Source organism: Acanthochromis polyacanthus, chromosome 4 (genome assembly GCF_021347895.1).
Source record: "Acanthochromis polyacanthus isolate Apoly-LR-REF ecotype Palm Island chromosome 4, KAUST_Apoly_ChrSc, whole genome shotgun sequence".
Classification (NCBI taxonomy): Eukaryota; Metazoa; Chordata; class Actinopteri; family Pomacentridae; genus Acanthochromis; species Acanthochromis polyacanthus.
Genome location: NC_067116.1, coordinates 46,272,056 through 46,288,783, shown reverse-complemented (window position 1 = coordinate 46,288,783; position 16,728 = coordinate 46,272,056). Strand labels below are relative to the sequence as shown.

Sequence of the window (16,728 nt, the reverse complement as noted above, 5' to 3'; positions counted from 1 at the left end):
ACATCACAGAAAAATTATGTTTTGTGATTTCAATGAAAACAGCACATACACCCAGTGTAAATATATCTCGTCTTGGGTCTGCTCTCCAGCACTCCATTGAAAACAGTCACCTATAAAGACAGAACGTCATTAAGAATTACAGCATTCAGCAATAAATGAGCAGTAAAATAGGAATATTCTGAAGAATTAAAAAACAGGATTATACATACCTTCACTCTGTATTCCGTACCGTAGCTCAGATCTCTGAATTCAAAGTCACACTTGTTGCTCTCACGTGGTTTCTCATCATAAAGACTTGTTCTGTCATCATCAACATCAAGATTTCTTCTGTAATCGTCAAAAATAATATGTGCTCTGTATATTGTCTCTGGTCCAAACGAACGACCGCGATGCTCACAGATTACTTGAATCACATTATTCTCGAGATAAGTCCAGTCCAGATATTCAATATCTTCTGGTGCTGCAAGAGATTGAAAAAAGAGGAAATATTTTACTTTAGATACAACGCTTACAGCTAAAGAGATGTTGTGGTATCTGTACTTTAGCATTACTGGTGCGTTTGTGCGTTGGTGTATTTGTTGAAAAAATAGATTTAATTTATTTTTTGTATAAAGATTTTTTTTAAATCTTACGTTTCTTTGAATGATGAATTATGAGGCTTTTAAATTGATTGGGTTTTTGTTTTCCTTTTACTGCTTTGTAGTTGCGACTTGGATTTAAATATATTTCAATAAAATTAAAAACGATCAATAAATAATTGTGAGATGAAAAATGACATGCAGACACTGTTCAGTTCAGGGCTGCTGTGCTCTCTGAGTGTCAGGATTTACCTTCATCAACTTTCTATAACAGAGAATAGAAATGTCTTGCATTTAGAATTATATTTTATAATTATATAATTATATTTTGATGAACGAGGACAATGAGAGAGAATGAAGAGTAGAAGAGGTGACTGCTGTGGACCAGGAAGTAGCAAAGATTAGTAAGGATGAAGTGAGGAGGGCATTGAAGAGGATGAAGAGTGGAAAAGCACTTGGTCCTGATGATATACCTGTGGAGGTATGGAAGTGTCTCAGAGAGGTAGCAGTAGAGTTTCTGACTGGGTTGTTCAACAGGATCTTAGATAGTGAGAAGATGCCCAAGGAATGGAGGAGAAGTGTGCTGGTGCCCATCTTTAAGAACAAGGGAGATGTGCAGAGTTGTGGCAACTACAGAGGAATAAAGCTGATGAGCCACACGATGAAGCTATGGGAAAGAGTAGTTGAAGCTAGGCTAAGGGCAGAGGTGAACATCTGTGAGCAGCAGTATGGTTTCATGCCAAGAAAGAGTACAACAGATGCAATATTTGCTTTGAGGATGTTGATAGAGAAGTACAGAGAAGGCCAGAAGGAGCTGCATTGTGTCTTTGTAGATCTGGAGAAAGCTTATGACAGGGTGCCCAGAGAGGAACTGTGGTTTTGTATGAGGAAGTCTGGAGTGGCAGAGAAGTATGTTAGAGTGGTGCAGGACATGTATGAGGAATGTAAGACAGTGGTGAGGTGTGCTGTAGGAGTAACAGAGGAGTTCAAGGTGGAGGCGGGACTACATCAGGGATCAGCTCTGAGCCCCTTCTTGTTTGCTATGGTGATGGACCGGATGACAGGCGAGGTTAGACAGGAGTCTCCATGGACTATGATGTTTGCAGATGACATTGTGATCTGTAGTGAGAGCAGGGAACAGGTGGAGGAGAAGCTAGAGGTATGGAGGTTTGCCCTGGAAAGGAGAGGAATGAAGGTTAGCCGCAGCAAGATGGAATGTCTGTGTGTGAATGAGAGGGACCCAAGTGGAAGAGTGAGGTTACAGGGAGAAGAGATCAAGAAGGTGGAGGATTTTAAGTACTTAGGGTCAAAAGTACAGAGCAATGGAGAGCGTGGAAAAGAGGTGAAGAAGCGTGTACAGGCAGGCTGGAACGGCTGGAGAAAAGTGTCAGGTGTGATGTGTGACAGAAGAGTTTCAGCTAAAATGAAAGGAAAGATTTACAAAACTGTGGTGAGACCAGCCATGTTGTTTGGTCTGGAGACAGTGTCCCTGAGGAAAAGACAGGAGGCAGAGCTGGAGGTAGCAGAACGGAAGATGCTGAGGTTCTCTTTGGGAGTGACCAGGATGGATAGGATCAGGAATGAGTACATCAGAGGGACAGCACATGTTAGAGGCTTTGGAGATAAAGTCAGAGAGGCCAGACTGAGATGGTTCAGACATGTCCAGAGGAGAGAGAGTGTGAATATATTGGTAGAAGGATGCTGAGTTTCCCACTGCCAGGCAGGAGGCCTAGAGGAAGACCAAAGAGGAGGTTTATGGATGTGGTTAAAGAGGACATGAAGGTAGTTGATGTGAGAGAAGAGGATGCAGAAGACAGGGTTAGATGGAGGCAATTGATTCGCTGTGGCGACCCCTGAAGGGAAAAGCCGAAAGGAAAAGAAGAAGAAGAATTATATTTTATATAATTACCTTAGATAGGTATTAATCCATTCATTAAAGCAAAGTACTGAGTTAATTCAACATAGTTTCTGTTCCAGACAGAATGGAGTTGTATTTCTGTGAATCACATGATTTCAGTTTTCTCCTAAAATATTTGCACTGTTTCTACATTGAATGGTTCCAGGTGTTTTAAAAAGATATAATTTTTACATCAACAAATTGATCTTAACTCAATGATAAGCAACAGAAATGCAGCAAAACAGAGATTAATTGTGATGAATGAATACGAGACATTTTGTTTTCTGTGTTTTGAGTTCTGTGATCTGATAGTTTCTTGGTCACTTACTTCCAACATCAGTTTTCAGGGGAACTCTTAGCCGTTGTTCATCTTTGTTGTCCTTTTTGTAGGTGGGAACTATGTCACAGGTGTGTTCAGTGTACGGTAAGAGTCCAGTAAATTTACATTTTCCTCCATCAGGACGTGGAATCAATTTGCCTGAAACTGTAACAGAATCTTAATGAACTGTTTTAGTAACAGCAGGTCAATCTAAAGACACTTAAATGACTGAATCTCATGTTAAAGTTGTAGAAATATCCACAAACACTGGTCTGTTTGTCAGGTTACACATTAAGAATCTCCAGCTCTGATTGTGGTCCTGTGAGCTAAAACCTCAGTATTCACTGTTTACTCTATGAGCAGCAGACTGAGAAACTGCTTTTATCACTCTTTCTGCAGAAAACTGTTTCAGATCAGTTCATCTTCTGCACAGTAACATTTTTAACTGTGAACACGTCAATGTTTCTGTAGAAAACTGTCATCAAACTGTGACATTTCAATGCTTGTTCTGTATATTACTGTATGTGAGTATTTTAATAACAATGTAAACCACAACATGACACAACATCATTTACATTTACTTTAATGTTCTGAAACGTTGGAACAAAGAAACATCTGAATGCAAGAGACTCACTGAGGATTTAAACACATATTTCATTTTTTAAAAGTCCTAAAAAATACAGTGACTCCAAACTATTTTACTTACTTTTACTTTTATTCGTCTCACAGCTGCAGTCATAAGACAGTGAAAGGTTCTGAAGTCTAGGAAGGTCGTCTTGGCAGTTGTCACTGGTTGTTGTCCAGGTCAGCTCAATGGAAGTGTTGGTTGTCTCTCTCTTTGTGATGGTTATTCTGAAACCTGTTGGAACACAGTTGATGTCAGCAACGATAAATCTTCTACCTGTTACTGTGATTTACTCCTCTGAGGATACAAACTTTCACTCCACTGAGTTAAAGTAAATATCAAACTTACGACAGTCGATCCTGACGGGGATCGGTGTAGTTCTCTTATCTAAGGGGACGTTGTTGTCTTTAATCAGACCAGTACAGGTGTAGTCTGTGAAAGGCTCCAGCTCAGACAGTTTCTTGGAGTCATTGACTTTTCCATTTTCTGAGGAGACACAAGTATGACAGGATTTCTACAATAACTGGTGTTTGTATCTCAGTGTGGATGAGCAGTTATCTTCTAGGTTCAGATTCATCTTTGGACACTTTCGGAGAAACAATATTCAGAACAGATTGACAAAGAGCACAAAGCAGCAGCTCAGTCTTCTCTCACCAAAACATCTAAACTGATTTTCATAATCGTTTATTTTTTTAATGCTGTGTTAGTGTTTAAGCTGCATCTATTTCCATGTAAATGTTCTGATAATGTTGCTGAAAGTCTCCACTTCTGGTCTTTCCACTTACCTGAACAGGTGTAATCAACAGAGAGACTTCTGCATTCTGAAGGGAACGTTGGTTCGATCGTTGCAGGAAGTCCAGTGGAAACAGTCTGTTTTATTTCACTTGGATCAAAGTCATCTGAGGATTTAAAAAGATCATTTAAATATGCATCAATGCTGTAATATTTCCCAAAGATCTCATTTTAGTTGTCGCTGTGGTGAAGAGATGTTGTCTGAGAGTCAGATTGCATGCTGGGTAAAGTGGTTGTGGTTCATTTGAGGAGGAAAAGTAGCTGCAGTCTGGAAAGTGTGCTGCCCACATTTTCATCTGATATGATGCTAAACTAACATTTCATGCTACCTACATCTTTACAGACGCTTCATCGAGCTTTTATTCTGCATGATAAAATCAATTCATGGTAGTTTTGATATAAACAGGATGTTCTAAATCCTCCCTCATGAATGTTGATCTGATTTAAAAAAAAAGCTGGAATTTGGTTTTGAATTTGCTGTCTTGCAAAACTTGCTCTGGATAATCAGATACCAACCACGGACAGATGAAAAGATGCACAGTTGTGAGGACAAATGTACCCCGTTCTTTCGAGAGCTTGTTATACATAGTTTAAAAAAAAACAAAAAACAAATTTAAAATCATCTTCTTCATTATTATTTTAGGTTCTAAACCCCCAAAAGTATGTTTTAAAAAGTAAATGTTACACTGTAAGTAAAGGAACTAGAAAATGTACTTACATTTTTTAGAGATTTAAAAATAAGCGTTAGAATTTGTAAAACCACTGACAAATACGGCACATATTTCCCATATTACAGTAGTTTCAGTTGTTCTTTTTCTTCAGCCGTTAACTGTTGAACAAAACATTACAATATTACATCTAGAGGAGGTGAGACACGACAAGAAATCAATTTTACTGTTCGACTTTTTAGTTGTTTAATGTGCATTGCCTTATTCCATTAATTGCAGTAAAAAAAAATTCTTTATTTTATCTTATTGTTAAACACACTTTACTTGCACAAGGACATTTTTTCCCCAAAACACGTTATATAATTGACTTATATGAATTAAAGTTAAATTAGTAGTTACATTTTAAAGTAAAATACAGTTCCTCACAAGTACTCATACAGTATTTTTCATTTTATTTGTTTGAATATTAAGGTTTTAAAATGTTAAAATTGCACTATATACATACAGGGTGTCCCACAAAAATGTATACACACTTTAAATAATTGTAAACTAGGTGTTTATTATAATTTGTTTAATTTTCAACGTGTAAAAGAATTTGCAAACATCATTCTATTGTTTTGTCACCGCCTGTTCTCAAACTGATGTCCGTTCTGGTCCAGACACTGCCGACAACACAAAGCGATGGAATAGCACACATCATGAAACAGTTCCTTTGGTATTTGCGTGCATTCACGTTCAATGGTTGCTCTCAGTTCAGTGACTGTTGCAGGTCTCATTGTGTAGACTTTGTCTTTTAGGTATCCCCATAAAAAGAAGTCTGGTGGTGTGAAGTGAGTTATCAGCTGCTTAAAGGTGGATTCATTTTTTGGGACACTCTGTATATATATATGCTTTGTTTTTTTTGTAATGTGATGCTTATTAACACAAGTGTGGAGTTTTGAATTTGTCCTCTCAGCACACAACTTGGTCCTGACAGAGGCTCAGTTTTAGTTCTGTGTTAAATTAATTGTTGACTCTATATTTAGGTTTTTAAAAATTCTCCTTTTTCAAATGACTGAGAGTAGACCTCAGTACAGATGTTCCTGTAAGAATGGATAAAGTAACTTTTCATACAGACTGAGGTGTTCTATCAGTAATCTTGTGCTGACATGAAAATCCTGAATTATCAAAGTCTTAATCAAAATCCACATCGATGTGTTATTCTTTGTAATAAATGAAAATTTATTTTTTTTCAAATGAGCAACTTCAAAGTTGTAACATAAAGTTTCAGGAAAGGTGTTTTTTTTGTGTGTTTTTATTTTTCAGATATAATCTCACTCATTTCACAGGTTTCATCATCAAGGCGTGGTGGTTTCGGAAAAGCGATTTTAACCAGCAGTAAACAAGCAATATTCACCTGAAAAACAAACTGAATTTCATGATAATAAAATATAACAGTGACATTAATTTTAAAGTTTTCACACATTATTAAGTGCGTGGTAAAGTGCTTCTTTCAAAGACAGTGATTTAAATGGATTATAAAAATCAGACGTTGAAGCCTTAAGCTGGCTATTATTTTATTGTTTCAGTTTTTTCTTCATATGTAAAACATAAATAATATTTTACTCTTGACCCTCATCAGTACACGTGACAAACCCTATTAATCCGTACACTTGGGGTGCAGCTGGACCCAGTAGTATTTCATTTGTTTCATATTCCTGTACCTGTCCATATCCTCTCAATGTATATTTTCCTGAAACGTGTGTCGTCTACAGATACAAATATGAAAGAAACAATGAAATTATTATTGATGATTACTGAAGTGTATTGCTTACAATATTAGTGTAAGAACTCCTGAATTGAAATGAAACACAATGCAACTGAAGCAGTCATCACAAGAGCAACAAAACACAAACATAGATAAATTAAAGATGCACAGTCTGACTGGGATCCACATGGAACCCAAATGATTTTTCAATCAAACAAGCTTTGGTGTACGTGATGACAACTATGTAGGGAACAATTACCTAAAAACAAAATCCAACTTTCAAATACAAAATTCTGACAAGTTATATACCAATATATATGATGAGGGTTAAGGATGAGAAAAACAAAGACCCAACTTCAAAAAAACACTTTGGTTACTTACAACAAAATTCAGCCAAACCGATGAACGGAGCAAAGAGCAGCAGGACGGTGAGACCCCAGAGAGCTGCCATATCCAGGAGTCAGTTTGTGTCCAATCACATACATACAGTAAATACAGTCCAACTGGAAAATACTGACACAAGAAGCTGTTTTAAAAGTTCTTTCTTCACTGCTCTGAGAAGGAGGACCGCTATCTTCTAGTTAGAGGAGGAAGCTTCATTTCTGTTTTGCTGCTGCTAACAGGAAACCACACATCTTTCTTTGAATATTTCTTTTAGTCAGTCTGTTAATATGTATGAACACGCAATGGTTTTGGATCCAGCTTTCAGAACTTTGTTTGTGTACGTGAACAAATGTGTGGTTTGACACACAGTCAGATTTGCATTTACTGTCCTTGTCCTGTCATCCTCACACACCTTGCATGAACTGACAGGCAGATAAACTTCATCTCCAATCACTAGACTTGGCAAAAGACTCCAAGTTGGATTTGTTTAATGTAGCAACTGGCAGTCGTCGTTTGCAATCCCTCGGTATTCGAGTATGATGTCTGCTTGCGTTTCAAGAAACACAAAAGCGAATAAGCATCATTATTATTGCTACAATGTATCAATATCATTTCAGCAGGCCGGATCATGTATATATACACATACAATAACAATGATAATTTAAACCTTGAGGCGCCACAGTTTTCAATAAAATACTCAGTTTTGATATCACTTTTTCAAAAGGTTGTAACTTGAAAATGATTAGAGATAAAGATATACTGTAAATGAGAAAAAACATCAGTATGACCCAAAGTTTGTGATGGGAGTAAATTTCTCATCTAATTTGCATATTATGATGTCACCAGGCGGCGGGCATATGGATTACATAACGTTTACAGATGTTTATCAATCAAGATGGCATTGCTTGGCTCAGAATTTGTCAGATCCCTGTCTCCACGAAACCCAACAGGCTCATTAAAATGCCTGATCCACTTGTGATACTCTTCCTCATCTCTCAAGCAAACCCAGCCATCATTATCGTCATTTATGACAGGGCCGTGAATGCCACTGCTGCCTCCACCGCTATTAGCAGTGTATTTTCTCCTGTGGCTTCTCCCGCGCCTGCCGCCATTTCTGCGGTTTTTTGCATCCCCACTGCCAGCTCACCATTAGCAGTGTTTTGACCACCCCTGCTGCACCCAACATGTCCCCTCCTGCCACCCCGGAAACGGTGAAGCAATGCATCGACTCCAGTATGTGCTGCTTGTGGACTGTCTTGGCCCACTGACTTCCTGCTGTTACACACAGATGCAGCGTCACTTTCTGTCTCACTGGACGACTGAACATCTTTATCAGAGGGTGAATATTCAGAATCTGAGTCAGCCATTACGTGACGAAGTACTTTGTCAACGGTGAACAGACCTCTCTGCATGACAAGTTTTCTCTGACTAAAATTCGCTCACTGCTACACTCTGACTACAACCACTGCTTCCTTGTCTCCTCGACCAGGGTGGCAGATTTCAAACTCTATAAACTCCAAAACTTTCAAAGAAAACACGCCCGATTGCTCTGATCATTCAATATCGCATAAACCCGAACTGCATTTTCCTGCTGCCCAGCTGGGTAAACCTTCCCAAGACAAATGCTTGAGCATGATTTTTCAGCGAGGTCTCCCCCACAGACCTATGTGCACCTTGAGGAAACGGTAGCTTCTTCCACATTGTTATCCCCCTCCCTGCCATGCTCATGTGCAGGGTTGTGTGCCTCTATGGACCAAGCAGCAGGACTGAAGTGTGACTCTTGGTTCCACATTCAGCACATTTTATACTGCTGACAGTTCTGACTAGATGGGCTGATGATGCCATGTTGCTTTAAAATTATTTCCTGTTCTCAATGAGCGTTTCCCTAAATCGTTGGGGTTTGATGTGTACGGAGTATTGTTTTGCAGGATCCACTTAACCCTCGGGCTTTGTCTCAGCTGAAGAGGAAGTATAACACAGTCTTGTGGACTGAGACTGGTGGCCTCTTACTGCTGTTTTTAGGAGCTGACTTGCTTATCACTGAAGGTTCAGTGCTGCTTGGAACGAGGGAGAATCTAGGATCATTCCCCACAAAGTAGTCAAATGATGGAAATGGGACCTTGTACTCTTCCTTAAACTTAGAACTGTGGGAGAGCCATCTCTCCTGCAAGTTGTATGGCAGTTTCTGCACAGTTGGGTTGATATCACAGGCTGTGTCTAAGTACTTGAGTCCCAGCAGGTCCCCATCAGATTTAGTGCTTTCAAGCTCCATTAACAAGTCACCTAGCTCTCTTAACTTCCTGTGGTCTTTGGTAGATATCTTAGGGAGGCTATTCAATCTGTTGAACAGCAAGTTCTCAATGACCTCTGGAGATCCATAACATTTGTCAAATCTGTGCCGAGTCATTTTGAGCCCTCTTTCTGGAGGGTGGATTTACACAGCTCTTACCCTTCTCACCTGTGCAGCCTATTTGGTGCCGAGCCACTTCACCAAGAATCCTATCGTATCAGTGTCTGTAAGGTTTAAACCTCTTATGGTATTCAAGAATGACACTTTCCAAGCCCTGTAGCTTTCTGAATGATCACTCGACTGGAGAAGCCCCGAGGACACAAGTTCACGTCTTGCGAAAAACCTGATGAAGTCTGACAAGATCTGATTAGCCTGTTGACCATCTGTGCACTGGTGAGCTTGAGGAGGATTAAATACCTCGGTGTGACTCATGCGATGCATTTCTCCTTTTGAATGCCACACTTTCTGGGGCGCTCTACCTGTAAAGTGTAATGTGAGCATCAGCATGCGCTCCCTGACTTCCAACCCATGACATGTGTGAATGTGATACTGAGCAGCAGCCTTTTGGTGCACGTTGCACAGCAGTGGTAGGTTGTCTAACAGTATCAGTAGTGGTTCCCTGTAATGCAGGTGTTGACTGACTGATAGTATGCCTTGCCTGGTCTTCCACATATTCTTTTGTGCGCTCTGTTGGATCTTGAATCTGGAGATTAATTTTGAAGTTGAGGTCTTCATTTTCCTCTTCCATGGCTGCCTCTGAAGCTTCAGCCTTAGCTAGCGCAGCTGCAGCTTTTTCTCTAGCTGAAGAGTATCCAGAGATACTTCTCGATGTGTCTTCTCGACCTTTAAAGATGCTTCTAAGCACTTGCTCCATTTTGACTTCCTTTTCCCTTTCAGCAAATGCTGCCTCTGCTTTAGCAGCTTGGGCTTCAGCACAAGCTCAGACTGCAGCTGCACTAATGGAGGAGCCACATGAGTGTTCGGATGAAGATGAGGCACAAGACCTTGTCCGTAATGACTTAGACCCTGATGATTTTTTTGTCTAAAATAATAAAATAAGGCGGCACAGTCCTCCTGTTTACGTTACAGTTAAAAGATAAGAAATGAGGCATAATACATGGGGCTTAGAAAAGTAAACGATAGAAGAAGGAATTTTGGGCTGATGTACAATAATATACAATGTTTACATATCTGTTGTCGTCACATAAGTCTGCCAAGGAACGCTTTCAGTAAAATATTACTGACAAAAAATCAGTTGTGTATCAGTTCCATACTTAACACTTGGACAGTGAATAATATTTTGGAAAATGACTGATTTGAAAAGGAAAGATTTAAGAGTCCATATGATGCCTTTCAGTTTTTGTCCTCACCTTCCATGTGCTATAAAGCTTTATTCTGTCATTGTAAAAGATATACAAACCTTAAAAAGTCCAAAGTCCACGGCAAAGGGAGTTTATTTCTCTCACAGGAACGCTGCTCTGACCTGCCTGAACGAAGTCGAGGCATTTCTTCCATAACTTGTTTACATCACTATGTAACCCGTTGCATCATGCTGCCTACTGCTAGAAGTCTTTAATGGTGAAAGCTGGTTTTGGCCACTGAGCCCGTCTGTCCGTCGAATCTGAGGTACTGTCAAGGATTTTTCTTTGTTTTGCTTTTTTTACAAAAAGGTCGACTGTGTGATGCAAATGGCCGCGAGTGTCGTGAGGGTCATCCAAAGAGCTGCTAAACCAAACCTAACAGCCAAAGAGCTCAAAATGAAGCCAATTTCAAAAACACTTTGTTTCCTAGATGTGATTGTTGTTACAGAAGCAGGTCTTGTAGACTGCCACAGCCAAGGCCAACAGTGTGGTGATAATGAAGACCTGAACCCAATGAGAGCTTAGTCAGTGTCCGTAAATGACCGTTTTAACAGAAAAAATACATCCGTTTATCAGGAGTTGTGGCACTCTGTGAAACATTATGCCATCCTCCACTGTGTAGTGAAGCCTGACTGAACTGAGACTGACCATGCTAACGTCTCTGGGCTATATGGTTTCTGTCACAGTACCCGCCTTTTGTCCACATCCTTCATGATGTGCAACTTTGGGCCTTAATATGTTTTAATCGTGAAATTATATGTAGAATTTGCACAAATCCTTAAACTTAAAAAAACATTGTACAAACATTTTTTTCTCTGTTAAAGAAATCACAATAACAAAAGCAAAAAACATAAAACCAAAAACCACAGGGCTGAGGGAAGGAGTCCAAGGAAGTGACCTTTTTCTGCTAAAAGGAGGGCGTGAGTTTATGGATGTTCGATTTTATGACTGACTCACTTCTTAAAGTTCGCCTCCAGTGGCTGTTTGATGAACTGCAGTTTCTCAGCTCCACCTGCACAAGCTCCTCTTTTAAATTGGCCTTTTAGATCCAGTATGAGTGACGATTCAGCAACTGGACTTGGTTTTGCTCAAAACATTTTGGTGGCCTGTTAAGGTAAAATAAGTGAGTTTACATAGCCTAGATAGGCCTCGGATCATGGGTCTCCAATTTGACCTTTTGTGTTTATTCTTTGTTTTAGTTCCAGCCAAACTATCCACTAGGCAAGTGCTATTCAAATATGTTACACGGTGATGTAGACAAGTAGCAGAACAACGTTTGCAGACCTTTTACATGCACACAAAGCTGTAACACTAAGGAAAGGGGAAATTCCAAAAGGCACCATGTGACCTCTTTAAGTCAACAGTGAAGATTGTTGCTGATTGTTGCTTTCTAAACGTGGCAGTGTTTTCTTCCTTGGTCTAGTTTGTGATGCTGCACTCTTACCAGTGAAAGAAAAGCATTTGAATGCAGTCACTGTGTCTCACACTGTACTTGATACTGTCACATGTTTCTCAACTTTACATGTTGATGAAGCTTTCCTGAATCCACCATTGAACAATTCATTGCTGTAGCTATTCTATTCCACAGATTTTCAGCAAAGCTACACTGTTGACTTCTGGAGGTTTTATTTTATTTTTGTACTATTCAACCTTTATTTTTGCAGAAGTCCATTGAGATTAAAAGCCTGTTTTTCCAAGGGAGACCTGGCCGGTTTGTCTAATATTCAGCCTCACCTCTGTGCACCATTAGGATTGAGTTGATTTTATTTATTTAACCAGACTTGGTTCAAAACATCAGAATGAAAACTGACACTTTCTAACATGGTAAAATATGCACACCGAAGCATCAAAATCACTGAAATTCCAAAATGCAACAAAGGGATGAAGATACCACAGAATTTACTTTGTTAAACAATATTTCAATAGAGTACAATACTGGAGCTCTTGGCTAATACAAATAGTCTCTAAAATGTTATAAAATATCTACTGCAAGCTGAATAACTTCAAAACTTATCATAGAGAGTAAATGGTGATTTGATGTGAAGCTCCATCAGGCCTTCCTTCATCAGTGAGCTGCTTTATGACGCCGTCCAGGAGGTCGTGTATTCATGTAGACTATGACAACAAAGAGGAAACATGACACAAAGTACAACTGCAGCACAACATCACGCCTCAGTACACTTCTAAAACTTCCCTTGACTCAGTTCTTTTTTAGCTACAAATTATTATAATGTTTCACAGTTTTTGGAGAATAACATACCATGTCGATACAGTGTTCAAATAATGATGTTAATATTTTACTCACTTGCTGATTCAAGCATCATGTCGTCATTCACACCACTGTGGAGAAAATATTACAGTAAATCAAAATTAATTTCTGTCGTATGGCTTTGTATGTAAACTGAAGCAACTCAGTGACACACTTATTCAGGAGGTTTGATACGTGGTCCTTACCCTCTGGACTCTCTGCGCTTCTTCATGTAGATCTTATAGATCACCACAAACACCACAACAAATGTGATGATAATGAGGAAGCACATAAAACCAATAATGACAGCTTTGTTGTTGTCTGTAAATGAGGATTACAACAGAAGAATATCAAAATGGTTACATTCAAGATACAATTAAGAGAAACTGAGTTAAACATTACAGTAAAATTATTCATGTTTTGCGGTATCAATGAAAACAGCACATACACTTGGTGGAAACGTCTATAATCTTGGGATTGCTCTCCAGCACTCCATTATAAACAGTCACCTATAAAGAAGGAACGTCATTAAGAATTACAGCATCCAACAATAAATGAACAGTAAAATAGAAATATTCTGAAGAGTTAAAAAACAGAAATATACAAACCACCACTGTGTAGCTCGTAGAGTAGCTCAGATCTCTGAATTCAAACCCACAATGCCAGTTCTCACGTGGTTTGTCATCAACATTAATAAGACGTGCTCTGTATGTCGCTTTAGGTCCAAACAAACGGCTTCTTGGATGAGTACAGTTTACTATAATCAAATTATTGTCTGAAAGACTCCAAATCACATTTGTAATATCTGCTGGTTCTGTAATAGAATGAAAAAAGATGAAATATTTGACTTTAGATGCAACGCTTACTCACAGTCAAAGAGATGTTGTGGTATCTGTACTTTAGCATTATTGGTGCATTGGTGTATTGGTTGGAATAATATTATTTAATTTATTTTTTGTTTAAAGAATCAGGTAATTTTTTCTTATGTTTCTTTGAATGATGAATTGTGCTTTTGTTTTCCTGGAACTGTTTTGTAGTTTGGACTTGATTTAAATATATTTCAATAAAATTAAAAACTATCAGTCAAAAATTGTGAGATGAAAAATGACAAGCAGACACATTTGAACTGAACTGACTGAAGCTGGTAAATTTCTACACGTTCACAGATCACAGAGAAAAACACTGTAGAAATTTCCCTGGAATTCCAGACATGACAAACTCAGATAAGCTCTCCCTCTCCAGCGCTGACCAACACTCATTACTGGAGACATGGGGATACACATGCATTTCTGTATGTTTTCATTCACAGGCACTAGACAGAGACCTTTCCCTTGAGATGAAGTCCCTGCTGAACAACACCTGGAATAACTTTCTCTTTTTGAAAGACAATGACTTTCACCTTTATGCTATGGATGTTTGGTTTAATGAACTTTCATGCTAAAATCCCTTCCCAGCTTTAAGAGACCCTCAGCTGGAGACGTCTCCACATTCCACCGGGATCAGATAACAGCCATAAAATTTATGACTGCTGCTGAAGCACACAGACACAGAGAGGGACTCTCTCCAACTGAAGGAACTGAACCTCTTCAAAATTAATATTTCTGATATGTATTATTAAGTTTCAGGTTCACCAAAGTTACTGAAAGTCCTTTGTTTGTCGCATATCCAAATTTGACAGTTCTATCTATTACAGAAGTCTAGATCTTAAAATATGATGTTAATCATTTCTTCCCCAGGATACTATGATTTGGAATGAATTCTCTTATTAACCTCTGAATTTACTTTCTATTTAGGTTGAAAGGATGACAATTGTGTTATTCATCACCAAATGTCTGACTTGTTGTTATATTTTCACTGTGATATGTATTTTTAATGTCATAAACATATAGTTATGAGTGAAATAATTCACATAATATGAACATATGTAATAATCTGCACATTTAGGAACATGCGTTTATCTTTCACACAACTGAAATATGGTGAGCGATAGACCGATCGTTTACCCGTTTTAATGTCACATACTCTTTATCCATTTTGGACCATCTCCTTTCTGTGAGACAAAGAGAATCAAATTTCAGTGGAGGTTCGCGCTGAAACTCTATCTCTCTGCCCATGGCCCGCCTTGGCCTAATAAGACCCCAAGCAGGTCCCAGCTCGCCCTCTTCCTGTTTCCACTCTCTAGAGGCTTCACATCAGCCTCTCTCCTTATTTTCTTCTAAAAGTGCATTTTTCCCTATCTTCTGAAGTTTTTCGCTTCAAAGTTTAACTATTTTATCCTTTTTACTTTTTGTAACTTAAAGCTAGACATTATGCTCATTTTAAGCCGAATTTTATTCGTTTTAATCCCAAGAACTAATTAAGAACCAATATTTACTTTTCTTCATTTGGCGGTTCCCATCAGACATCCTTTCTTTGACCTGGTTAAAGCTTGAGAACCCGCCTCATTTTTAAATCAAGTGAATGTTATCACCGGACACCGGCTTCTTCAGCTGTGACCACTGGAGATCTGCTGGATCAGACCTCCTATCAACGGACCGATCTCTTTATGCAGGACGCCCCCGGCTGCCACCGTGACACACAGCGTCTGAGAAGCAAGGCCTTCCCGGCTCGTTGCGAGATCTCCCGGCTCCTCTGCGTCCCAGCAAAACGACGGTTCACTTCAGTTAAATCCGGCTGAGTTTGCTCTATTTGATCTGGTTGATGTACTAACCGCTTGATTAATTAATTCATTTAATCCGTTTATTCCTTTACAAATCATTGACTTTAATCCAAATTACCGTTTACCTCGTCAGGTTAGTTATCTGGCTTTTCTCTCACCATATTTCCGGTTTCAATATGCTAATTTGAACACACGCACACACACCCACATCTCTCATACACACGCACGCACGCACGCACGCACGCACGCACGCACGCACGCACACACACACACACACACACACACACACACACACACATCACAGGTCACTGTAAATAGGATCTCACTTGTTTATTCAATAGAATAGCAAATAAATGCTTTCATTTAGACCAAATTACAGCTTTGTGTGTTTCTTTGTGCAAGAATGTGGTCAATTTAACCGAGGATTCAAGTCTTTAAGATACAAGACTGAAATAAAATAAAATAAATAAATAAATTTTTAATGTTAATTAATTATTTCCCTAGGAATCTAGGGTGGTGCCCAAAATGAGTGCAATTATATATGTAGGTCTCCTACAACACTAAGAGTAAGAAATTCAATGAGAAAATATGATTCTGGTACGTGTTGAATACTGATCTGTTTACTAATGATTAGAAAACATTTTAAATATAAATTATCATGTTTTGTCACTATTGGTGTTAGGTTCAGGGCCTGCTGTGCTCTCTGAGTGTCAGGATTTACCTTCATCAACTTTCTATAACAGTGAATAGAAATGTCTTGCATTTAGAATTATATTTCAAACAATTACCTTAGATAGTTAACCACGCCTGACCTACGTCAGTGGGGTTACTGCATTCACTTTGGTATCTGGCTGGGTAAGTATGTATGAGGGTATGTATGTGTGTGTGTGTGTGTGTGTGTGTGTGTGTGTGTGTGTGTGTGTGTGTGTGTGTGTGTATGTATGTCCAGTCAGATATCTCTGCAAGTGCTGAAGTCAGGATAATCAAACTTGGCACTGAAGATCGGTCTAAGGTCCCCTGCTCAGTTGTGGAGTTAGAGGTCAGCAGGTCAAGGTCAAGGTCACAGGGGTCACTCAGCACATTTCTTGCATATCCCATTTCTTGCATATCCTATTTGTATAGGAAGGGATATATGGGATGATCAAAACTGATACAGAGTA

General features: G+C 39.0%; 1 long non-coding RNA gene across 1 annotated transcript; it reads right to left on the bottom strand.

The window, feature by feature from the left end:
- Positions 1-12,460: 12,460 nt before the first annotated feature.
- LOC127533749 (uncharacterized) lies at positions 12,461-13,224 on the bottom strand. The gene is made up of 3 exons (XR_007941494.1): positions 13,116-13,224; positions 12,967-13,001; positions 12,461-12,776 (listed from the first exon to the last, which is right to left on the bottom strand). It is a non-coding gene; the product is annotated as an uncharacterized LOC127533749 (long non-coding RNA).
- Between the last annotated feature and the right edge of the window lie 3,504 nt (positions 13,225-16,728).